Here is a 26,225-nt window from a genome sequence, read left to right as displayed (position 1 = left end):
GCACCCGTAAAGAAGTGTGAATTAAGGATAAAAGAAGCACTGAAGGGCTCAGCTACTGAGCAGCCTCTTGGCTGGTAGCAAAACACTTGTGTAAGAAACTGGAGACTTGAATTTGAGTTCCTTCCAAGAACCTTTCTTCCATACAGGTTCCTGTATTGTTATGGAGATATCTGATGGCCTAAGGTAATTTTACACCACAGAGCACAATCCCACCCAGCAGTACAGTGGATCGCAGTTATGATCCAGGGAAATAAAATTACACGTTAATACAGTTTAGTAGAACTGCTGTGAAACTTTGGGAAGGCTGGGTCAGATCCTGTGCTCTGAATGTGGCTTACAAGGGGGGGTTAGAAATAACAAGGTCACTTTTGACTAATCTTTTAGCATTTTTTTACTGCATCGGTCTCTCATCCTTCACTGTTATTTCAGAGTGTGCATGTACAGCTATGTCACTTTCAGCACAGATCTCTGAGAATATGAATCGGTACTGTTTTCCTCCTTTGAACGAGTAAGTAAACATCGGTATGGCTGGCATTGCATGGTGTGATTTACTGTAGGTTAACATAGTGCAGAGGGTACTTTGCAATAAAATTTTAAATTAGAGAGAATATATTTACTGCCTGTCGTGAATCTGGCTTATGAACTATAGGCTTGATATTTGGCAGAATGTGTAAGAACTGATAATTAGGTGTGTGTGTGTAGGTAGTGACATTTGTTTAAAACAAAGTACTGTAAAACTGAATTCATTTATGCCTCTTACTTTGTTCAGTTGCTCATAGACAAGTAATAAAATATACCAATAATATCTCTGTTTGCAATAAGCTTTAATTATACAGACACCTGATAAAATGCAGATGAGCTATCTGCTCTCTGTGTATGAGGAGTCTAATAAATAGAACTGGCAGCTCGTCTCTCTGTGTGTGTGTGTGTATGAGTGAGAAAAAGAGTGACGAAAAGAGAGGCTCATCTGTAATAACACTGATAGCTTTGAAGCTGGGACTTAGTGGTTTTCACAGCTTTATTGGCTGAAATTATCAGATGAAGAGAGCTGGCATCATTGTGTGTGTGTACTTCTGTATATGCTTCTTTTTTTCCCCTACGCATGGAAGTAAGGGAAATAAAGCACAGAATTTTATACCTGTCCACTCATGATCTTCCTTACATTCAACTTTATTTTAACCATTTGAAAATCACATCTCTGTTTCCTTTGCTAATGTCAGTAAAACTACAACATTTGCATTGTTGAGAATGGGTTTCAAAATGCTGCAGGCAAATTTGGACTCAGGTTGCTATTGCTGTTGCTCTTTCTTTAAAAAGCCCACCAACAAAGCATCCTGATCTGAGGTATTTGCAGGTCTCATTTCTCACCCCCTTCCCCTCCCATTTTCCAGGCAGAGATCCGTTCCTACATGAACTTTCTGTGCTGTGGTCAGTAAGAAACCATTTGATCCAGATGGAGCCTTTTTCCTTGAGGGCATTTCCTTAATGTTATAATGTCATGACTGTGCTTTGAAAGCTGCAATGGGGCTCTGCCTCTCCTGTGTTCTTTAATCATGGCACCTAGGTCATATATGAAAGTGAGTCTCGAAGCATGTACGGTTGGTGAAAGTAGTGTTTAGTTTAATTTCTGCCTCCCTCATCTATTCAGTCTTCACTGAATTGCCCCACTTCTCATAAGAAAACATCAGTTAGTGATCATTAATCCTCTACATACTTCGTGTTTATTTACCTTTTTTAGAGGATGCTGGGGACTGGATGAAATCAGGCCTGCAGTAGCATTCACTGGTTTGTGTCAGACGTTTATTCCAGCAACTGCCCTGAAAGGAAAATATGTGTTCTACATCTGGTGGAAGTTAAGGAATGTCTCCTTAGCTCCAGGAGCTTGAAGTCCAGATTTTTTCTTAAAGCGGAACGTGATATATGACACTCCTGCTGCTTTATACACTCTCTTTGCTGATGATTAGTCTGTGGAAGAAAATATGCAATTGTTGCTTCAACAGTTACTTACTTGAGATTAGTTCTAGCTGTGTCTCACAAACTGTTTCCTACAAGCCTTGTTCTGCAGTGGAAGAATTTGTGCCCCTACACCAACACAGGCCTGCTTTGTTCCTATCTGTGCTCAGCCCTTCAATATCTGTGCTGATCTGATGGCAGGTGAAGATGTGCAGAGAAAGGAGTTCACACTGTTGACCTGCCTATTCAGACAACTTGACTCTGGTGGAGATCTCTGTTTTGCAGTTGAACCATTTCCATTCCATTGAGAAACAATGAAAGTTGTCGCGCGTGTGTTACATAGATGTGCCAAAAAACTCTATTGCATTGTGGGAAGTTAGGGATTCCAACAGTAAAACCATCTTAAACCTAAGTTGGGATTGAAGTTTAAACACGGAATTTGAGTTATGATGTGTTTTACATAGGAAATACCTGAATGGGGCTCAATATTGTTTCTGCTATTAAAGCTCCTGAATACTGAAGGAATCACAGAATGGCCTGGGTTGGAAGGAACAGCAAGGATCATGAAACTCCAAGCCCCCTGCCACATGCAGGGCCACCAGTCCCAACATTTGATCCTAGACCAGGCTGCCCAGGGCCCTGTCCAACCTGGTCTTTAACACCTCCAGTGATGGAGCGTCCACAGCCCCTCTAGGCAGCCTGTTCCAGCACCTCACCACTCTCATAATAAAAAACTTCCCCCTGACATCCAACCTAAATCTTCCCTCCTTCAACATAAAACCATTTCCCCTTGTCCTACCAAGTTCTACCCCTGTAAAGAGTTGCCTTCCCTCCTGTTTATAGGCTCCCTTCAGGTACTGAAGGGCTGCAATGAGGTCACCCTGCAGCCTTCTCCAGGCTGAACAAGCCCAGCTCCCTCAGCCTGTCTTTGTGGGGGAGGTGCTGCAGTCCTCTGATCATCTTTGTGGCTTCCTCTGGTCCCTCTCCAACAGTTCCCTGTCTTTCTTGTAATGGCAGTCCAAGACCTGGACAAAGTACTTTATATAGGGCCTCACGAGGGCAGTGTAGAGAGAGAGGGAAAGGGCTGCTAACATCTGTGTGATGTACTGGGGAAACTCTTTGGAGCACGTTGAACAGTTGGCACTAAGCAGGAAGCAGCTTAGTGTAAGGATACACACATGAAGTCACTGCTGTGGTGAGTGCTCACAAGCACCTGTGCACTGAAAGGTAGTTTTATGGTACCAGTGTATTTTTATATTCCATAGGGCAACATATACATTTATGTACATATGTATTTTTCATCAGAGATTTACAATTGACAGTATAAAGTACAATTTGTTGAGGCATTCAAAAGGATTTTCTTTTGTTTTGTTTTGTTTTTAGAACAGAGCCTTGATGAAACCTGTGGTAGATACCAACCTTGGGCAATGATTTAATATTTACACCTGCAGCAGCGCCACTTTCGGAAAGGGAAAATAAAGCTGGCCAGAAGAGGAATAAAAATGCAAGGCAAACAAGTGAGTAGCATGTGTGTAAGTTAAAAGCATCCCAAGTGTGGAGGCAGCAGAAGTTGCAGAGTTGTGTGTGCAGGGGAGGCTGGGATCCCCTGAAGTACACAGGTGGGCAGGAGGGCTTTGCTCGAGGCAGCTGGACAGAAGTGAGGAGGCGAGGAGAAGGTATTTGCAGTGGAGGTTTCAAGCTGACTCTGGGGGTCCTGAGGAGTGGGGAGGGAGCTCTGAAGGACCAGAGGTTGGCCAGCAAGGCACAGACTGAAATACTCAGTATGTACCATTATATACACACAAAATGATGCTTTCAGTAACTGTGGTGCCATGAGAGGTGTTCCGGTGTCACCGGCGTGAGTGAGGTGAGATTTTGGCCGTGATGTGTGTGAAGAAGTAAACATGTGAATTGCTGAAGTGCAGTAAGCAACTAATTTCTCAGAGGACGAGAAAGTGGTGCTGTACAGGTATGTTTCTGTACACAGATAATTGCTTTCTGGAGCTCATAAAAGCACTGAGTTTCAACAGAAGCTGCAAATGCTAGAGGATTTCCAGTAAACAGAGACTTGATTTACCCTTTAGCAGTAAGGACTGCATCAGTGATACCCAGATAAAAAACAAAACAAAACAAAACAGGTTAGTCTTTTAGATCAGCTGAGACTCTACAAATCACACAGCGAGTAAACTAAAATACCTCAAAGCATATAGCAGCCAGCCAGGCCTACATTTCATTCCTCTGCACTACCGTGCATCCCATTTTGCCCATATATGTTAGATATGTGGCTCCATTTCTAATGTCTTTAAAGAATAAAAACATTTTAATTACTCAAATTGTTAATTAATATATGATTCAGAGAACTGTAACAAGATATATCAGCAATGCTCCTAGAATCAATCAAGTGAAGGTTACTGTTTTATTTAGGAGCAAATTGAAGATTCTGTGTTTTAATTAAAAGTCTTTGTGCTATATCTAAAATATCTGTATTGCTTTATCATTCTATAGTTCTATTTTTTGATATCCCAACTTATTTAATCTTGTGAATTAATTTTAATCTAAAATTATTATGGAAGTTAAGCAACTATAGGAAAGGAAAATGTACAGCTTCTAATAGCTTCGGTTTTAGAAATGGGCAGCAATCACGTAAGGAAATCAGCTATCAAAATGCATGATCTTTTCATTTAAAATTGGAATAGGAGGACTTGAGTTTTCAGTTACTTGCGTAGAAACACATGTAAGTTTTGCAAAGCAGGACCGAGAGTACTGAAATTAGGCAAAAGAGGTAAAATGTAATTTGGCATAAAACTTATGCTAAAATTGTGATGCCAATGAAATTTTAGGGAATGTAGCATATGCTTTTTTATTTTCTATCATTATTTTTGCAATATGAAAGCAGCAACAGCAAAATTTTAGACCTTTATGGTCTTATCTTCACTCTGAACCTTTCTTACGCCTCTGCCTTCTGTCCTATTTCTTCCCCTGAGATAAACATAAACTTTCAGGTTAGCATTTCCTTTAACTATCGCCTATATAAATTACTCTCTGCATGCATCAGTGTCTGAAAGCTGGCAGTGCAGACCAGTTGGTGCAAATGTCCCGGTGCTTTGCAGGGTGCAGGGGTAGGAAAACGTGTCAAAAAGCATATAAAATTGAGAATGCTTTAAGGAAAAACGAATTTCTCTTTTATTAATGCTTTTCTGTCAGCCTTGATGCTGCGTTGCCACAGTGTTGTAACACTGTTTCCTGCAAAATCACCTGGATGATTAGATATCAAATCTGCTTTTAGGACCCTGCAGTTCAGTGGTTAAACTTGGTATGTCACTTGACTCTGCAAGGAAAACCTCTCTGTAGTGAAACTGTTTGAGTTCACTGCCTGGTTTTGGTTTTATTTGTTTTAATTTGAGAGATGGCAGACAGAGGTGCTAAAGCACAATGCACTGAGTGTTAAAACCTTGTATATCTTAGAAACTACCTAATTGCACACCTAATGCTGGTGGAAGCTCTGTGGCATACCCAAGATGCTAAAACCCCGTTTGCTGTCCAACACTGTGGTGCAGTGCATGTTAACATCATGTCTGTGGCTCCTTTCTGTAGTCCGTGGGTTGTGTTTTCCATCATCGAGACAGCAGCAGCTCATTTAATGTTTTGTTACTCTTGAAAATTCAGAGTGCCTTTTCAGATCATAGACTTTCAAGGTGAATTCTGCCTATAAAATTTGCAGGGAGTGTTCTGCACAAAAGTGGCCTCAAGGCAAAGGCCTGGGTCTGGGTACCTCTCCTGAAGACTCAGGGTTGAGTGGCATTGGTGGCCCTTGTGTTTGAAATAGGTGTGGTTAGTGCCCAGGCACAGGGCAGCTGGGCATTTTGGCTCACACCATTTCTAGAAAATGGAAAGTGATTAAAAATGAAACAAAACAAACAACCCCCTGACCAAAGAACAAATAAATAAATCTCTCCAGTGACAATGGACCTGCTGCTAATAAGTCACTAATGACGTATCTTTTAAAAACCCTAAGTTTTTCAGAATAACTAGGCTTTTACAGTCATGGCTGTGCTCTGCTTCTGTGTCCCACTAAAAGGGCAAGGCAAAGCGCTCATGTTTTCCTTATAGCTCTGAAGTGCTCGAAGCACATCCACGGTTCAATGTCACCTGTGAGAATCGGGGGTAACTTCTCTGCAGAAGTCAATAGAGCTTGTGCCGTTGACTTTGCAGATCCAGCACTTCACCCAAGCAGTCTGCCTAGTGATTTTTAGTATTGATGTTCTGTGACAAAACTCTTACTTCTTTTTTATAGAAACATGCTTGTTCAAGTGATGGACGTGACCCAGCAATTTAAGTGGCTTGACTTTATCAATTCATTCAAGAAAAAACTTAGAAAACATAGTTTACATTTAGTTTCCTTAGCTGAAAATTCATCATATAGTCTTCATTCTTCCTTCTGCCTTTTTTTTTTAGTAAAGAAATGTGCAAGGAAGAACATCCCTAATATTAAAGAATTGTCTTAGTTTTATCTGAGACTGAACTGTTTTCTTCAGACTGTCTGGTAGGATGCAACGTTTTGGTTCCAGGAGAAAAACAAAGTGGATAACACACTGATGTTTATAGTTTCTCCTAAGCAGCGCTGTACAGAGCCAAGGCCATTTGAAGTGAAGAGCCCAAGGAGCCCAAGCCTTATGCCTTCACAAATCAGAGCAGCTGCGGGGCCCATTGCAGGATGTGGAACAACTGCATGGCCTGTCACAGAAGCTGGAGCAACCTCAAGGCTCAACAGAAGGATTGCTGAGGAGACTAAGCTAAGATTGTAATTACTAATAGTATCAACAGTATGGTTTCCATAGACCAAAGATGACTGCAGTGCCAAATACACACAAAATAGCAGTTTCTCATCTGCCAATTTTATCATAATACAAGCTGAGGTTACAAAGCATAGCAAAATAAAAACCTTAATCCAACCCACAGAGATGACAAACAACACAGCAGGGAAAATAAGCAGCAAGCAAGGTGCTACACATATAGTTCCATGAGAAGACTCTCAAAGAGCTCCATAAATAGGGAGAACAATTACATTGATCCTAATTGCAGTGACCAGCAATTATCAGAGTACCACAGCACCTGTTAACATGGTCTGGACAGGTCTGCTGTTATCTCAACCCTTTGAGCCCCATGTTGGGTGCCAAAATGACTGTTGTGGTTTAACCCAGCAGGTGGCTGAGCACTACGCAGTTGTTTGCTCACTTCCTCCTTCCCAGTGGGATGGGAAAGAGAACAGAAAAAACAAACAACCAACAAAGTAGAACTTGTGGGTTGAGATAAAACTATTTACTAAGATAGAGGAAAGGAAAAAGATAATAATTATGACAAACATATATATACATGTACACATTTATTTACAAATAAATGGGCTGACTGATGTCCAGGTAGCAGAAAAGAGCAAGATGAACTCCCACCCCCTTCAAAACTCCTTCCACTTGATGTCATATGATATGGAATATCCCTTTGGCCAGTTTAAGTCAGCTGTCCTAATTCTGTTCCCTCCCAGCTCCTTTGGTCCTTCACTGCAAATGAACTTGGCTCTGTTGTGTTATCAGCTGTGATTGTATGCAAGGTAGATGTGGGTCCTTAGTGGCACATTCACCCTGAGCTAGCAATCCCTGCCAGGCTGGTTGCCATCGGAGATGACAAAGCTTCAAGGCTTAAGGTTGACTTGAGAGACATGTTGGCCATCCTCTAAAGGCTGTAGTAACACCTACAAATTGTGGCATCATCCTGAAGGGTAGTCAGGGGGTCTAGGGCAGTCAGCATTAACTGCTGTCTGCTGTCTGATTTCATCACTGTGTGGGCATAAAGTCTTATCAAAGAGGAAGACATGACAAGAAGGATGGGCTGTTGGTACCATGCAGGAGCAGAGACACTTGTGTAGGGGACTGTATGGCTTTCTCTCTCTGGACTATTTAATATCTGCAGGGTTTCCCTTTGAAGTTTATAGTTTCTTCAGTGGCATACATGGCAAAAACACCATGTCCCTGTTGACAAAGGGTGGGATTTACTGCTACATTTCAGGTATCTCAGTGACATTTGAAGTAAAAGCAGTCAGGACTGGATTCCTCAATGGTCTGTAGGAATGGTCGTTCTCCCAGGGGTGCTGTTCCTGACAGTTATGTACAGCTCAACATAACTTGATTCCATGCTTAGGCACTGTATGGGATAATCCAGGCCTCCCAGCCTCTCTGGTGACTGAAATGCATGTGAGTTTGAGTGAGATTATTACCACAAAATGGTAATTTAGGAACAGTGAAAATAAGTGCAAATCAAGGCAGAGAAAGTATAACATAACTGAGCAGCTGTTATGTGATGGAACGAACAGAGAGAGGGACTTTCAGGCTGTTGATTTGTATAGTTTAGGTCTTGTTTTCAAAGTCAGCAAAAGTTTCCAAAGCTCAGCATCCTGGAAATCAGAGTATAATGGATGATTATATTTAACATTCAACCTTAGCTTAATGGTTGATGGCTTACAGAATGACCCGGGTTGGAAGGGACCTCAAGGATCATGTAGTTCAAGGCTTCATGGCTTAGATTGTATGTATTAGCTGTAAATAAAGCCTGTGTGCAACTCCTGTCTCAGGTAAAAGTCTTGAAATGCAGGGTTACATTTCAAAGAATTCTTAATGAAAATTATTTATTATTTAAATTATAATTGTTTTATTGCATTTATATGTAGAAGATCTATTGTGTATAGATATGTATAATTATCTTTGGACAAGTGATTGAAGACCTTAACCATCCTCAACAAGAAATATATTCAGGAGACCCAAAGTGGAGTCCAGAAGTCTTTCAGATATTGCTTTTCTTGAGTGGATGTTAAAAACCTTTAACTTTTGAGATAATTCCTATGAGAAAGCACCTTTAAACTTGAAAGGTCAATTTCTTTGACAGCCAAGACAGGAGGTTTCAGAGGGGTTGCTGTCATCCAAAAACTGAATTATGTATATTGGTCCTTAGGGTGTATCTTTTAAAATGGGAGTGGCTGGAAACCTGGTGGGATGGTGGCTAATCATTTCCAAATGCAAGTAGGATATTACATTTAAAACCTATGTTGGAAGAATGCTAGGGTTACAAAGTTAAGCACTCTCAAGTCAGGAAATGTCACATTCAAGCTTTCTGAAACCTCTGTTATTCAGTGGGCATTTTCCATCTTCTTTATTAAAAGAGGTGGGGATCTCTGTGCGCATAGCCACATGTGCCAGGTCATCTCTACTTTAGCCCCTCTCTCACAGCAAATGAGGGTGCAGGTAGGTGTGAATATGGGCCCACACTTCAGCCTAAGCTCAGTGCTCAGTGCCACAGTGTAAACAGAGGCCTTTCTGGTCAGCAAAACATGCCTGGGGTGCAGAGGGCTTCCTTCTGCAGACCTCAAATTGGTGGCACGACAAGAGGAGGGTATGGAAGGTCATGGCCAAGTGCAACTCTACATGTCCTCAAAGGAGGTTGAATCTCCATGAATCTACAGGGATTTTCTTTTACATGCTGCATGCTGAGACTTCATTGGGTAGTGGAGCTTCCTTTCTTTATGTATTTTTTTCCCTTGGAGACAACAAAAGACAAATTTCTGATCGCACAATGGTTTCCCTGCCAGAATTTAAGTAAGTGTTTTAAAGCATGAAGGCATATTTGTCAGTGAAATGCAGGTGGGCTTTGGGGAAGTTTTTTTTTATTTGTTTGTTATCTCTGTGTTTTCTCCTTAAGGTCATTTTGAGAAGCAGCCCTGCTGGTTGTGCATCTATATTCTCAAACCATTCATTTTGAGGATATTTTGGCTGAAATTACTGAAGTCTGGCAAAGTTTTAAGTACCTTAAATACAGGATCTTACAACACAAAGTGTTGGACAAGCATTGTGTTATTGTCAAATGTGCCTCATTTGTCCTGCTCTAATGACAATTTGCATGTAGAAGTTACAGAGCACATTCCGCTTTGAACTGTGCTTTTGCCTCTTTTCACGCTGACTCTATCCTTCATTTATACTTGTACTCTGATTAAGGAATTACTCTCTGACTGCTGGAATGCTAGTGATTGAAGACCTTAGTTAATATACGCTCTCCCCGAAATCCTTTGTCTATTTTTATTTCAGCATTTGGATCACGGGAAACCATTTATAGGATATAGAAGCTTTCATACAGAGTTGCAGCCAACTATTTTCCAAGGGTTTTGAAGGCTAGAAAGCAAGTCTCACCAAATTCATGAACTCAGTGTTCTTCACCCTTTAGAGAGGGGGGAGGGGGGGAAATCACATCACTGAACCAGATGAGCTTGTTTCAGACTTCTTGGACCATCTCCTTTGCACGTTCCCAACGAACTGCTTGAGAAGCATTTTTATGAATTATTTTCTAAGTATGTGTAATTTTTTAAAAAATATTTATTTTCTGCATGACCATTGTGATAGTGTTTGCCGTGTGCAGGGTACTTCTAAAAACTACGGCAATATTATGTCTGCCAAGGATCTGAGTAGGAAGAATCAATTTCATTGTAGAAAGTAGACAAAGAGCATGATGAACAAGATAAAGGAAAAACAAACAACATGCTTTATCTTGAAAACACATATTTGCTAAAATGAGCTAAGATCTTGACTTGCTTTCAAAAAGCTGCATATACTCTGGGTAAACATATATATGTGGTAGTTTAGTGACAAAGCCAAGAAACACATTTTATGTTAGGAAAACTTGTAAAATGAAGGCCACTGAATAATTTCCTTCTTGATTCAAAACAAACAAATCCAGCCTCAAGCCCCCAAAACCTAATGGAAGATTTCCTTGCATGGCGCACAGTCAAATCTTAATGGCTTAGTACCTGTAGTTTCCTTTCATAATGCAGGAGACAATTCAAATAAAATCCTGGCAAGAAATTATACCTCTGACTCCCCATGAACGCAGATTGTCTGCTGAAATGTTAAAACTGAATTGGTCTATTAAATAATAGTTATTTTGAAGTGAACTTGTTTGTGCTGTTGGAGTTTTCACACATTGGTATTCATTACAAAGGTTTAGAAAGGTATATTCTAGGAAAAAAAAAAAAAAAGAAAACTTTTGTGTTAATAATCATAGAGCTTCCTCCTCATAATCTGTTATTTTGGTGATTTATTTTTTTATTCTCCATTTGAAAAATCCTTGGCCCAGCATAATGATTTTTTCCCCCTCATTCCTGTCACATTGAGACAAAAGGAGGAGCTGAATGTGTGAACTGCTATTGGTATCAACATAGATAACACTCTTTTTTTCTTCTTCTTCTTTTTTTTTTTTTTCCCCAAGATTTGTTCTTAGAGTATTTAATCCTATACTGAGTAAAGGGGAAACACCAGAGGAGGATTTATTTTAATATTTTTGTTCTCTACATATCCTGAGGTCAGAATATTCCAGTTATGGTCATTATGGTCATAAAAGACCTATGAACTTTGAACAGAGAGCTCTTGTGGGGTTAGTGCAGAGATATAAATGGCAGAAGCTAAAAGGGTTGATTGTCTCTGGTGGAAATATATATACTTTTTTGGAACACTGGAGTGAAAGTAAAGACAAATGAACATCCTTATGGTGTAATCACCAGGTTGAAAAATCAGGTGACTTTAGTTCTCAAACTCCCTGTTAGCACAGTGAGTTTTTATGTTCTTTGTATCTTAGTTGGTGGATGAGTCAATGTTTAAATGCTCATTTATCATTTACTATATAAAAGAAAAGCTATTACCTGAAACTCATTTTTACAGTTGCAGGCAAACTGAAATAATCATTTTCAAGGACCTAAAGCTGTTTCTTGAAGAATGTCATCATTTTCTTCTTATTTTACTTACCACTTACACTAGTATATGGGGTACCTTCAAGAGCTGTGCCTTACAAAGCCAGGCTGCAGATATTGCCAGCCACTGTACCTGTACAAACTAGACTAAAGAAACTCAGTTTCAGCAAACTACATTCATCTTGCAGACAGGACAAAAGAACTGCTTTAAAGGAGCAGCTCACACTAAACATTTGTGCTGCTTGCTCAGTGCTAGTCTGCCATACGTGTTACCCTGTCAGTGGGCAGCCTGAGCAGCCTGTAGAAAGTATTTCAGAACCCTGTGGCAAAGCCTGTCCCTGCCATAATGTCATACTTGCCTCCATCGTCTATTGTGTGTCTACTCTTCTTGTCTTTTAACAATAAGAATCCCCTGAGTAAATGACTGCCTATCGGAGGTAGTACTAGAGATTGCTAGGTAGTCTTCATTTCGAACGGTAATTTGATAACTAGCCTAATAGGATAAGTTTAATATTCATCTGTGCATGTGTCAGCTTCTACATTTCCATACTCTACAAGCATGTGGCATGTGAATATCTACATACAGGAGTTTCTACACATTCATGTTTCCTGGGACTCATGTCCTGAGCAATGCTGCTGCTGTGTGTTTTGTGTTTCTGCTGGAACTATGTGCATCTAATTGCATTGGGAAGTTCTGTGAGAACCTTGTTGTATTAGTCAGGGCCCAAAATAATAATAATAATAATAATAATAATAATAATAATAATAATAATAATAATAATAATAATAATAATAATAAGCTGTATGGACAATTCCATATCTTTGTTAGTTTAACCTCACGTATCTTCATTTAATTTTCATTCTGTCAGAGCCACCATACATTGCCACCCCTTTGCACCTCATTCTTTATCTCACCAAATGGCCAGCGTAGGCAAATGAGGTGATTAGCTGAGGCAACCAAGTGGTAAGACCAACAGCAGCGTCTCTACAGGAAATTATGCCACTCATATGACTGTGCAGCACTGGGGGTTTTGTCATTTACTGGAAGTTGCAGGCACTGATTCCGACATAAGCTCACAGTGTGCTGCTTTTGCACATCCACTGTCCCCTTTCACCCTCTGGCAAATGGACTTAGTCTGTGTCTCTTATTTACTGGTGGAAGGGTGAGGTCCTGAATGCAGAAGGCCCATTCTCTTCTAACTCCACTTTAAATCCAGGTTGGAAACCAAACTGTTACAGGTGTTAATTTAGAACCCTGCCTAATTGTAAAAAATTGACTTCTTTGGATGATACATGACGTGATAAAAGTAAGTTACATATTCTTTTAAACTCACCCATATCTGCTGCAGATCTTGCAATTTGTGAATACCAGAAGACTGTAATTTATTTAAATGCTGGTGCCTTCATTTTATTTTTAGAAATCCATAGGCATTTTAAAACCAAATGTACTTTTTATAGTGTAATATTTTGAGGCAAATATGGTGAGAATGAGCTATTTTATCTGTAATGTAATAGAAAGACAAGATCATTCATTTCTTGAGAAAATGGGAGGGCTTCTATGAAGTCTAGGAGGAGTGCATTTGATGTTAGCTCATGAGGTTAATGTTGAAACAAAGCACATGTTAAAAATAATAATAGTTATCTGAAACTAAACAAGAGACATCTATTTATTCTCACTGTTCCAGCTGTTTGTCCACCTTTTTTTGCTTGTTTGATTTGTTTGTTTTGTGTCAGTTCCCTGAGCGAGCAAGGAGCGATCAGTATTTGTACTACGAGGGAGCATGGTGAGCAAATGGCTCCACATCTTCTTTGCTTTACTTTGCTGAGTGATCAGTTCACCACAGCTGGCTTGGGTCTGGTAGAACAGAGAGGCTCTCGACAGTTAACATGATAAAAGATGTGGGAGTATGTGTTCATTACGTACTAATTAAAGGGTGCACTGATGGTGATGGAATATCACCCAGAGCCCACATGTTCTGTACTTCACAAACATACTTTTGTATATGTTGCTGAGCAGGTGGAAGATTTGAGGTGTAATGCATTCCTATCGTCTTGCATTATTTGAACAAGTTGCTTTCTCAGTCATGTGATCATGTGTAATGATGCTGTAAGAGCACAGGACTGTCATTTAATTGTATTCTAATTGTTTCTGTTTGACGAAGAAAGTTGGAGACTGGCATGTCACTTGCATTGATACCTGTTGCATTTCTTCTTGCATATCAAGAGAAGAATAGGAAATAATGTGATAAAAAAGAAACCAAGTATTTTCTTACTGGTAGGACACATTGCTCGCTGGTTTAGTCCTAGAGTGTGCCTCAAGTTAAGTGGCTGTGACTTTTCATGTAGGTGAGAGGCACTCACTCACAAATGGTCTCACATAACCTTACCTGCATGGGCCCTGTCTGTCTGTTACTATGCACAGACGACTTCTCTCAAGATTCAGATCAGCTGTTGGCATAAAGATGTAGCATTTGCTCTGATGGGACAAGAATTTCGCCACTTCTTGCTAACCCCTGCCACGTGTCTGTGCCTGCAAATAAACAACCACATCGCTCCATACGTTCACAGTGCAATGCACCCTTCTTAAGCATATGAGTAAGAACTGATGGCTCCAGCCTGTAATTCTGAGGTGACCTCTCTGTCATGAGAGAAAGCATCAGCCATGACTTTTTATGTTAATTCGAAATGCAGGTTCTGTGGCTTTCGTGCTGTTATGGTAAAGAAAGAGGTTTGAGTGACTCAGGATCCAATGTCCTGAATGTGAAGCACTAAGCTTTCCACTGATTTAATCAACTTTGCCATTAGCTTAGTTACTTTCAGGGTGGGAAAAGGGCGGAAAGCAACATTTAGGTTTCATCCTTTAAGGCTGGAAGCACTTCTACCTTCATCCAGCAAAGCACTTAAGCAAATGAGCAGCAACATATGCTTATTGTTCAGCATATAATCAATTTTATTTTACTTTTTTTTTTTTTTTGCTAGATCATTGAAAATATTAAACTTTCCTTGAATGAAAAGTAAAATAAAAGTGAGTTTTTTTAAAATTAATTTATTTATTTTTTATTTATTTTTCATGTTGGGTGTCATTTTTACAGAAAACAAAGGTTTGGTTGCTAACTGCAAACAAATCCAAAAGCATTGTTCGAAGTCTTGTATTTCAAGGATGGAATTATTTATTGGTTAGAGCCAGGCAGCCTAGGAGTGAGCAGTGGTTAAAGGGATTAGTTTCATGGAAATTTGTTTTGATATTATGTTTACAGTACTGATACTGGAGATCTGATTATTTTTCTATACATCTTTGGAGGTATCTGAGAGAAATAACAGGGCATTTGATTTGCTGGGGGGGGGGCTATTGTTTTGAACTGTATTTCTGAATTCTAGCAAGCTTTTCTTATTTTCCCTAGCACAAAGGACTTGCATCATGCCTTAAGAGCTACCTAAGCTTTGAAAGACATAGGAAGGGGTTGAACAAAGGGTTCGTGTTGCTCATTTGGAATTCCAGAAAGAAAACATCAGGTAGAATAATGTTTTTAAAAGATTTTTTTTATATTGTTCATTGTCTACATGCTGTAAACAGCACCCACCATTTGAGTACGCGCTACACAAGGCTCTTCAAATTTTCCAAGGCTGTTTCTCATGCCCCCCCACTCCAAGTTTATTTTGTGTATTTTCTCAATTCTTTAATTCTGAGACAGCTGTGCTTTGCACATTTGTGGATTTGCGTGTCTCTCTCCCAACTCCCCAGCTGTGGGGGTTCTGAAATCTGTGATTTTATTTTGATGTTAACAAAACTGTAAGCAAATGATCTTTTTGCTATTAGATATATAAGACAAAAGTGATTTGCTGCATTACAGGAATCCATGAGCACAGCTGGTGGAATTGCTGTACCTAGGAGAAGAACTGCTCGTACAGTTTCTGTCAAACCTCTGCCAAGCAATGCACAGTGATTTGTCTCGGGGTAACCCCAGGACTGCAAAACTGAATATGTGCATCATTTCTCCTGTGGGCTGCCCAGCCTCTCCCTCATTCCCTAGAACAGTCAGCAGCACATACCAACTGTCTTCCAAAGTTTGGAAAAGAAAAATTTTCCATGGGTAATGAGGCTTGCAGCCCTAGGGATAGCAGTAGGTACTGGACTATGTTTCTTTATGTGGCTGCCATCCTGGGCTCGCAGTATATTTTCATAATTCTATTCGTCTTCTGTGTTTATCTGCCGGAACACAAAGTGCCATTTCCCTTTGGAAATGTGTCAAAGTAAACAGCCCTTCTCTGTGATTTTTTGTAAATGATGAACTGGTCGGGCTGCTTGCAGTAGGTCAAAGATTTTGTTCAAAGCAGGACCTAAGTGCTTATTTAGGAAAGCTCCTTTCAAGCTTATAAGTCTTAAATGAAAATTTTCTATTGATGGTTATATAAAGTCCTCACACTGTACTGAAACTGAGTTCAGAAACCACTACAGTGACTAGTGAATCAAATCCTATCACACCCTGAAGAACAATGCTGTTGCATACGTAAGGATCTGTCCCCTTTTCTCAGCACATGCTGGATAAAATCAACCCATACAGTCTGCTGTAACGTGAGGTTATTCTGGTGACTACAGAAAAAAAACCATTGAGATAGTGAAGAATTTGTCACAACCAGCCCTTTGTATTTCCTCACAGAATCCCATTGTCTTAAAAGGATGTTTATACAGTACAGTACAAGGCTGCAGCCTAGTACCTGGTATATATTCTCTGTGCAATGCCAAAAGCGTGAGGTGCTATGCTTTTTAGTTTTAAAAATGTCAAAAATGGAAATCCAGGCAATTTGACTCTGCAGTAATTTGCTGAGAGATGTCTGAATACGTATACCTTTATGTAATTTTGCACAACAGCCTGGGCTGTAATACTGCAATAATTACCCGGTGAAGTCATAATTGAAGGGTAAAAATTGAATTTAGGGCCTACATAATTTAAACAGGACCGGATTTTACCAAGTATGACACATTTACGGTGTCTGCTGTGTGCCTTATAAAACACACTAAATTTTAAGCCGATAACTCAAATGGTTCCTGAGATATAAACTTGTGAAAAGTCGCAATTTTGCATTGTGCTGAAAAGCCACCTTACAATACAGTGACTACCATAGAGCTCTTTAATATCCAGCAGAGTTCTCCTGCTGTGCTTTGTCAGTTGGTAGCAACATCCAAGTCTTCTTGTAAAAGTAATTCACACTTTTTTCACAACACTGTTGCTTTAATTACCACTGAACTCTGCTGTTGCTCAGACAGGCCTAGCAGGACCAAGAGGGGGTCAGCGCTGCAGTCACTGCAAAAGAAGCAAATGGCTTTTTTTTCTTACTTTATTATTAACAAACCATCTTTGATTGAAATGCTCCTTGCTTCTGAGACCCAGTCTTGTCTCTGTGCTCTCTTGGGGTATTCATTATCAAAGTGGAGCATGGATGTCAATCTAGAAAAACATCAGAAATAATACCTAAAATCCTAATCAGAAAACTTGAAGAAAAGAGAAGACATATATCTTTTACATGCAAACAGTGGATTAGATTTGTCACACAGACATGTTTGAATTTCTGATAGAAACAGGCAAACTCATCACTAGACTGTACATTTTATAGTTGTAGAAATGATTATTTTCTATTTGTTTGTAATTATTTCCTTTTTTTCGTTCGTGCTTATTTAATTTGTTACATCTCGTTAGAGCCAAAGGCATCCATAGGAAGAACCAAGAGATGCTGAAAGAGAAAAAAAAGACCACGTTTAAAATTATAAGTTACAGTTTCTCTAGCTTTTTCACATGAAATATTCTGTATTTACACATCATCCTTCACACTAAAGGTCTGTCAAATAACCTTTCAGTGGAACAAACTCCATTTGTAAACAGGTTTGGATGTGTTTGCGTCAGTGATTTTCTTAGAAGACAGAGTTGGAAAATGGTCTTGTCCCTTGTGCTCTTGTGGTCATCCTCTCTCCCAGGCTTGCTGGGAGAGAAGCGCGGCGCTCTTGGCATGGCAGCATTCTTCATCAACTGTGATACTATAGCGGCCTTACAACAAGACACCAGTTTGACTTCTGAGTTCAAGGGAGACTCCAAAGGAGATTTTGTAGCTCAAACTGAGTGTCAACATGAAATCCAGCACACCGAGCCAGTATTAATGTTTACTGAACATACTCCCCATTATCTATGAATACCATTACAGATCAGACCTCTGTTTCATATCTCACATCAAAGATGCTGCAAACTGATACCTCACTATTTAACACCATTGTAAAGAACCGATTCCTTTCTGGTCTGGAAAAAAAGTGGCCCCTGTGGGATGAACATTGGGTTAATTAATTAGGTGTCAGAATCACCTGCTGAAATACTCTGGGTTTTGCTTGGATTTGCAGCAATCCAAGAATTTGAATATTCTTAATTTTTGAATGTAACAAGATTAAAACCATCTGGGTAAAACACTCCCTGGAAAATGCTCACTAATACCAGGCCTTAATCAGGACTATTATTTTAATTGTGAAAGTCAGTCCTGGAACTGCTTGACTTTAACTAGAGGCTTGACAGGAAAACCTCATAGGAACCTCTTTGAAAATGTCTGCCCCAAATTACTCTTAACTATTTTCTCGTTCAGTGCAGTCTGGAATCTGTAGGAACAGAGAGCAGAGGTCTGAAAAAAGCAAGTGGGGAGAAAGGAAATATGTTTTCCACATGATTTTAGGAAGGAGGATAAAGGAGTGAAGAGTGGAGTGCTGCAAGGATCATCATGAAAACACCATGCTGCTCAGGCTGTCGTGGGTGAGAGGCTTCTGTTTGTTAGGTACAGAGTTGCTTGACAGTAAATGCCAGAAACATCACCTCTGAGAGTTTCAACAGAGGAAGGGTAGAATTGTCCTTTTATTGGATATTGGACACACTACAAGGATAGGAGTCAGAGAAGACTACTGGACAGCCTGCACAGCAAATGCTAATGCTCACCTCAAGCTGCTGTAGGACACACCAGGGCATGTGCCTCCATCCCTTTTGCTGTGCATGGGGTGCTTGTGTCCCTCGTCACTCTGCTATGCTCTTTGAGGTACCCCATGCTTGATATTCAGATACTAGCTGTGTTCCAAACATAGCAGGTCATCCTGCACAAGCATTAGTGCACAGCCATCTCCTTTGGCAAGCATGCATCCCAGCACAATACTTCAAAGTGGCACTTGTAGACCTGTGACCTACCATTCTGCTTGGCTGTTCAAGGAGAAAAAGAAGCCTGTGAGGGACAATATATACTCTTCCTTGGCAGCTACTTACCAACAGTATGTTCTTTAAAATCCTCACCCCTAATATCAGGACACGGGTGCTAGGTGGACATTGACTCCTTCCTAATGAAATCTGTATTATTATGGCACAAAGTAAAGGAATTGAGATGATAAATAATTCACCTGCAGACTTGCAGGCACTTGGCTACATGACGTTGAGTATATTGAAAATAAGAATGAAAAATGAAGAGGAGAGTTTTCTTTCTTCATAATCTGCTCCTGGCAGATTCAGTCAGAAGTACCATTCTCACTTCTCTAACTTCACTCATTTTTACAATCAAGCAGCAGATTGTTTGCTCTGCAAAAAGACAGTTTCAGGAGGTATCACTTTTATACAAGTTCTTTATTTCGCATTGACTATATAAAAGTCCTTGGTCTTTTTGTGATATATGCAGTACTAAAAACAGCACTGATCATACACAACAGCCTGTGTGTTCTTTTCAAACAGAGACGTTCCTGCTCCCATGTGGATAAGTGGTTACTAGAACCTGAGTATAGCAGTGCTGATATTTACTGCTCTCTGATCTGAAAGTATCGGTAAATTCACAGGCAAAGGAAGCAGTTAAAACTGTAGCTGCTTCTGCGAATGCAGTATAATGTCCTGTTCTTTCTTTCCTGGTGCTTGGATGCTGCATATCTTATCCCTTACATATGGGTGCTGCATATGAATCACAGCCTCGTGGAGTCATCTGCTGAAAAAACATCCTTGCAGAAGCCAGTATGTCCAATGGGAGTTAAATGAGTTAAAGGTGGGTAAAAGATTAGGATCAGATATTAAAAAATAAACAAACAAACAAAAACAGAAAGAAAAAAATAAAATAGGAAGGAGAAAGCAGGTCATAAAATCTCTCTGGGTTTAAAGTCCAGCAGTTATTTGGTACACTCAAAAAGCCTACATTTGATTCCAACCAAGATGATGCCTTAGAATCATAGAATAGTTTGAGTTGGAAGGGACAACCCCCCCTGCTATAGGGAGGGACACCTCTCTCTAGAACAGGTTGCTTACAGCCCATCCAACCTGGTCTTGAATGCTTCCAGGAAGGGGGCATTTAGAACCTCACTGGGCAACCTGTTCAGTGTCTCATCACCCTCCATGATCTTGCCAGGCATACAAGTGAGACTGACTGGCCTGCAGTTCTCTGGATCTTCATTTTTTTCCCCTCTTGAAAATGGGGTTTATTATTCCCCTTCTCCAGTCAGTGGAAACTTTATCAGACTGCCACAACCTTTCAAATATGATGGATACTGGCTTGGCAACTTCATTCACCAGTTCCCACAGACCCATCAATTGATCTTGTTGGATGCCATGGACATGTGCACCTTCAGGTTCTTTAGATGGTCTCAAACCTGATCTTCACTTACAGCAGGCAGATCTTGTAGATGATATGGAAAACCAGTGAGTGCAGATGAGCCCAGTTTGTAGGGGATCACTGACACAACTGCTGTATGTATTCCAAGGCAGCAGAGCAGATAGAGCTGGTGGTGATTGTGGTTTTTTTGCTGTAGGTACAAGGTTGTGCAATACAAATGGTACCGTGCAATAAGGAAATGTAGATACTACAGAAACCAACTGTTTTTATCAGGAGAAAAACCCCAAGTCAGGGTACCAGTAAGAGCTTCCAGGTTTCTTGTGTGTTGGACATCTAAGGAAGCACTTGTGCTTGCTGTTCCTCTCAAAGGAATTGAACTGCATCTGTTTGAAAAGCTGCAGCCAGAAGAAGCACATGCATTGGTCCACAGAGAGTATGTAGTATTGTTACATTCTCTTCTGTTCCAGACATGCTGGGGAAAAAGAAAAGAAGAATTTGTCCAATTATAATGGTCAGAAACATCATGCAGTACATACTAGGGGGTCTGATGAGCACAGAACAAATGTGAGTTTACAGTCGCTTGTTCTTCTAGATCAGTCATCAAATCTTTCATCTGTGAAAATAGGTTACACTGTAAAAATGGATGTTGCTAGTTTTTATGGTAAAATTTAATATGAGGCACGTGCATACAGAAATTGTTTATACTTACTAAATACTAAAGGCATCCCCTTGGAATTGAAGTCAAATGCTTGTTGGCAAACTTCATTTTAAAACCATGTTCTGAAAGCAAGGTGGAAAAATGAAAGGAGCTGAAAGTAGGAAATGTCTCTTCAAATCTGGTAAAAAACAGCAGTTGGGAGAGAACCAGAGAATGGGAGCTAGAAGCTCCTGCTTTAGATCAGGTACTGAATACAATCACATTCCCAGCAAATCTCCATGGGCTTCATCCTGACCATCCAACCTTGTTGTGCGACAGCTCCACTTGACAGTCATACCAAACAAACAGAGAAACACCTTACCCCTTTCAGACTTAAGATGATATTACAGCCCGTGAATAAGATTTCCAGTATGTGGACATGACAACAATGAAAAACTATAATTTAGGACATAGAGTATTCTCTTTATGCTTTTATGTGGAATTTCACTTTAATGCGATGTAAATGACAGTAAGAAATACATTCACAGAATGTTAAAGCCTTTCTATTAAATATTCTGTATGCATTTTATATTCTAATTCATGTACAGTCAAAAACCCTGATAAAATCGTAGTACTGATTTGACTGCTGCACTTATCGTATTAATGAGGATACTTTATGCCTTTTGAAAATTGGGATATAGTCCATTATGTGATTGTGAATGATGTGATTGTATCGCATCAATTTGTTATTCAATCCCACCCCTCCCTTCAGTCAACTCTGTACATAGGAAAACATTGGTGAGCACGCATGGAAACAGGAAATGCAACATTTAAAATTAGCCATTTGTCTTTTCACTTGTTCAACAGATCATACATATTTTACCAAACTCTGAAATTCACTCAAATTCCAGAGGAGAATTCACAGAGGTATCCTCACGAGCTAAAGCTGGCTGAAGTCTCCAGTCTCCAGCTTTCAGAGTGAGCTGTACAGCGGGATTCACCTCTTTTACTCTGGAGTATATGCCATACACTAGACCAAACTTCTTGGCTTTTTGTGTAGCCTGTGAGGACAAATGGCCAACTCCACAAGATGATTCACATTGTTCTATTCCTGCCCTCCTGCAGAGCATATGTAGGGAGTTGGGTTTCTAATTTTTTTGTTTTTTTTGTTTTTTTTTTCCCACACCTAGGCTACTATAGGCATTTCCAGACTGAGCGTAACTCCCAATCTCATATGATGAAGGTGTATACATTCTCCAAAACATAGTAGCTTAGGTCTACAAGTCCCATCTCTAAGACATTTTGAAAGCAGCTTTGTAACCAGAAAATTGAATCTGCATTCTGGTGTCTTTACCCTAGAGTCCATCCATTAAATATTTAATTCTCTCTGTAATGACAGTTGCCTTTATTAACTTGTCACTGAGTGCCATGTTTTCCTGATGCTGCCATCTCCTTTCAGTGTCCTGTTGCTGCGCGCAGTTTTCTGTTTTTTAAAATATAACCAATATTATCATCGGTATTACTGCCCTGTCCATTTTTGTTTCATTTCCTCCTAAAAATTTCTTACTGTTGATTTAAACTTCTCCAAGGTGGTGCTACCATGTGTTGTACCGCTCCAGTGGAGTGTTTGTGAGAGCTCTGAAACAAAAAATTACCAAGTTCCTACTCTGCAATCTTGTACTTCTAATTTTTGGACTTGTTAACACAGAAGCATGACTTGGAGGATTTATCAAAGTGCACGTTCTCCTGAATTTGACTGCCAAGGTTAAAGCAGTTTGTAATTACTTGCTTGATCTCTTACTGTAGCGCAGAGAAACGTAACAGACGTGTGCACATGCACAAGCACATGTGCATAGGCAATATTATATACGTAGAGGAGCACAAACATGTTTTAAAGTGTCCTTTTCTGAGGCAGGGGAAAGGTATATTTAAAGGTCAAAGGGAAACATTAATGATGTTAGATAAATTTTACCCTATTTAAATTCAAACCCAATAAGAACTTTATACAGTCTTTTGGACAAAGCCTGCAACGTTCTAATCTCTGCAAATCCACTCCATACTGTACACTGCTCTTTTTATTAATCAGTTCTACAGAGCTGTACTCTTCTCAATACTGTTACACACACTGCATTTTTATTCTTCAGCTTCAGCTTAGCCTTTTCTATATTTTTGCTTCGTCTTACATTCAATTACCCACAGCCTGGTTTTCAGAATAGGGTAACATCAGTGGCTGCATTTAAGCAACAGCCCATTATGTCACCTTGCTTCATATATTTTACTCAGAACTTTTTTAGGATGAAGCTCATTTGAGGAATCTTTCCTCTACCTTTGGGAAGAAATTACTGGCCTTCTTTCACAGGGTCTAAAATTTCCCTTCTCAGTGCCTGTGTTACTAAAAGAACAAGCAAACATCCAATTTATTTACATCTCAGATCCTGCTACTTTGCTGAACTACTTTCCTGTTTCAGAAATATCAAGCTGTTGTGCTAATTATTCTTGCTCTATTTATGGCTTCTGTAATAATACTTAGTGATCCAAATTCAATGTCTACTTTCTTCTGAAACTTTTTGTATTCTTCATAACAAATACCTTCTTATTTGAGAAGTCTGTCTCCCTTTTGTATGTGTAAGTTTATGACACGCGTTCATGAAAATGGAAGCTGTTTGCCCAGTGAGAGTTCTCTTTGAAAAGATCCACAGCACAAAGCTTATGACATTTGATGAAAGTCTTGGTCACTCTTTAGGGATGATGCCTGGCATTACCTTTTAGACTTGCTTGGAACTGCCATGCTTTTTATGTCATCATCACCATTTCACATGAATTATTTTTTATCACCAAGACAAGGGACTCTCTTCCCCCTGTCTCCTTTCCCCAGTTCCCTTTCCCCTTTCATCTCAAATCTCCATAAACAATGCTATGTAGTTAAAGACATAATGTATTTATAGTCTTTTATATATATATATTTGTAAATAAATATTTAAATACATATATATACTCAAAAATGATTTATATTTATCTGTAAATTGAAAACCCACCCAGTTGTCTCCTGTATACTTTCATTGTATTGGTAAATTATTCTACAGAAACCAGATTTTTTCCCTGGCCTCTTTTTTTTCCACAAATTCCATCTGAGGCAAAATTAATTCATAAGACTGATGACTGTTTTCCTTTTTAGTATCAAATTAGCTTCTGTCCTTTCTCCTGTCTTCTGATCCCATACATTATCAAGTCATGTATGCTGTGATTTTTTACCTATGACTTTTGCATGTCTTGCTTCATCTCCTTGGAGAACTGGAATTATATACCACATTTTGAGCTCAAGATGGAAGCATACATTAGACAACATTAGACCGTCATGAGACAGGTTAGTTTTGCCTTACTGATGATGTGTCATTGCGCTAGTAATCCTGTACTGTCAAAGCCAGCTAATGACTTAGTATGGCTTCCATGTACAAACATTTGATGTGTGGAATTCCAGCTAAGGAGAAAATGAAACCAGCATCATCCATGCAACAAGCCAGCTCCTCTATTTAGGATAAGATTGTAACACTTATGATATCATTTGCATGGCTTCTTAAATGTATATCTAATGAATGACATACTATAAGGGAGGGCTAATATAAAGATGTTAACAAAGATGATGGTAAATATTCAAAGGCTATTTGCTAAAGAAAAACTCACCAATGTCAGTACCCTGACCAGAAAGCTGGGGCAGTCTCCAAGAGATGCTGCCTCAGTGGTGGTCAGCCCTTAAATGAGGTCTTAGAGGAGGTGGAGTCGAGCTCCACCCCTTCCAGGAGCACAGCTAGATTACTCTCACCCGTGCTCCCACAGCTGACCCAACACTTGCCTCAGCTGATTAATCAGAGGTTCGATCTGTGATTTCCCATACACTTACAGATTTTAGAATTAAGACCAGCTGTAGGTATTGATAAAAGAAGAAGGAAGGTATAAATCCCAGCCACAATATAAGAAACCTTCTGAAAATTTGGAAGAATCTCACAGATATCATAGCCAAAAATATTCTTAGCTTTCAAGAGTGTAAAATACAGTGAAGGCTGAAAGTTCATGCCAGTCCTTCAAAATAATTGTCTTTAATTAATATTATTATTGATCATGTAGTAAGAGACACAGCCAGAGTGATACAAAGATTTCAAGGGAATGCTTTGCAGCTTAATTATGTTTCCCTGGGAGATTTAAAATAATTTATTTTCCCTCGCGTTTCATCAATCATTATATGAATAGAAAGGATATCTAAGCTTCATTTCTAAGTGAATTCCTGTAGATTCAAGAACTTTTGACGATAAAGTGATTAGAGAGAGAAAGGGAGCACATCCTCAGAGGATGAATGAACTTTCAAAGAGTATCAGACGATGGTAATGCTGTTCTCTGTTGGTAAATTTTCTGGGGACAAACTGGTGAAGTGCACGGCCTTTGTAAACCTATTTCTGATACAGGAAACACACTGAAATTGGACCAGTTAATTCATTTAACTTAGCTATCACTGAGGAACTTTTGTTCTGCGTGCAAAATGCACGTGCACATTCTTTCACTCTTGCAGAAAGTCCTGATGAATTTAGCTCGTTTTCTGTCCGACAGTCTATTACCGCCATAATCCATGTCACAGAGTAAGTTATAGGTGGTGCTGAATCTTACTGCTGCTCAGTACCCAGCAGGCTCTTCATCTCCTTTTTGGAAGCTGTCAAGTTATTCAGGATATTCATCACCTTTCATGCCAGACTTCCAAGGCACCCCCTGAAATGAAATAGAGATTATTTTTAGGGCAAAACAATCATCACCCGAGTTTTTCTTTGTATGCAGCATAGTGACATTCACAGGCGTGTTTCAAGCAAGGCGTGTCCCATGTTGAGAAAGTGCGCTTTCTTCGCCAACAGTGTTTTGCAGCCAACAGCTGCAGCTGGCTCTCCCTGCCCATCTTGGTGGGACTTGAGGTGCTTTGTGTGTGTGTGGGGCTGCTGGCAGGATGAGCGTGGTGCTGGGTGTCAGGTGTTTCATTGGCCTGCTCTGCATAGCACTACACAGTCTGGTTAGCAATGGCAGGAGCAGTCAGAGATCGCCTTATTGCTGGGGGTTAGATGAAGGAGCTTTTAAAAATATCAAATAAGTCCAGATCTGAGCCAGTGACTTTTAAAATGAAAGGTCTGCTCTGTTACCGTTAATGGGCAGGCTTTCATAATTCTTTGCTATTAGAGAACTAACTCCCTCTTTTCAAAGCCTTCCTGAACCTCTCATTGT

The 26,225-nt window shown here is 39.7% G+C and overlaps 2 long non-coding RNA genes across 3 annotated transcripts in view; both read left to right on the top strand.

Annotated features, from left to right (window-relative positions):
- The window catches only part of LOC107310797, a 385,718-nt gene that overhangs the window by 281,978 nt on the left and 77,515 nt on the right, over window positions 1-26,225 (top strand). The gene's annotated exons all lie outside the window — the stretch shown is intronic.
- Window positions 241-15,238, top strand: LOC107310798. Its single transcript, XR_001553732.2, has 3 exons — window positions 241-508; window positions 3,337-3,470; window positions 15,133-15,238. It is a non-coding gene; the product is annotated as an uncharacterized LOC107310798 (long non-coding RNA).

This window comes from Coturnix japonica, chromosome 3 (assembly GCF_001577835.2).
Source record: "Coturnix japonica isolate 7356 chromosome 3, Coturnix japonica 2.1, whole genome shotgun sequence".
In the NCBI taxonomy this organism is placed as follows: Eukaryota; Metazoa; Chordata; class Aves; order Galliformes; family Phasianidae; genus Coturnix; species Coturnix japonica.
This window is presented reverse-complemented; position numbering and strand designations above follow the sequence as displayed.